This window comes from Penaeus monodon, chromosome 30 (genome assembly GCF_015228065.2).
Source record: "Penaeus monodon isolate SGIC_2016 chromosome 30, NSTDA_Pmon_1, whole genome shotgun sequence".
In the NCBI taxonomy this organism is placed as follows: Eukaryota; Metazoa; Arthropoda; class Malacostraca; order Decapoda; family Penaeidae; genus Penaeus; species Penaeus monodon.
In genome coordinates, this window is record NC_051415.1 from 32,839,229 (window position 1) to 32,840,099 (window position 871).

Here is an 871-nt window from a genome sequence, read left to right on the forward strand (position 1 = left end):
TTCTAATATAAACTTTCACACATGCAAATAGAAATATATAATGAATGATAGTAATGGATGTATTTTATACTTATATTATCAAAGTCATGCTGTGAAATATGACGTTACGCCTTAATAACGTTTATACAGATATAACGAACTTTTTAGTGAACGTTTGGTCATGCAGTGTTAAATATGGTTATATTTAAGGCACTTATATCATAAACTTTAAATTTTGGGTACATTTTATACATACCTATTTGGCATCGTGGCATCGGTAATGGCATAGTAATGGTTCTACATATTGTATATAAATAGGCAAAATATGGGAGATAAACCATTTACAATAGTAGGAATCATTGTCTATACGGGTGTTGTGACGTATATAAATTACTTGTAGAACATAGTCTTGATAAATGCAGAGTGAGTTATAATTAAAACCAGTAATATATATTGACTACAAGCCCACACGTAAGGAACTTCAGAAACCTACTTGAAATTAGCACCAGACTGCAACATACTTTATATATCTTTAGTTACTCTAAGAACCTAACAAAACCGATATCACTGTCAAAGGAAAAAATGTTGAATGATACTGAAAAAAACAAGAATGCAGTTATAGTGCTCCTAAGTTTGTCACTGCACTTAAATGATAATCGAAAACATATTCAATGTGATGATAATCTTGATTTGTATATTACGACAATCGGTGACAATGCAGTAAGCTAAAGAAGTGATAGATCACCGCACTAATAATCGAGATAGATGTCGAGAGAGAAAAATTCGGTGACTATTTCCTTGTCTGAAAATGGACCTAGTGTGGGCGTGTCCGGGTGCGCATGGCTGTGGCTTCGGCGAGGGAAGAGCAGAGGCGAGCGAGGGTTTCGGAGAC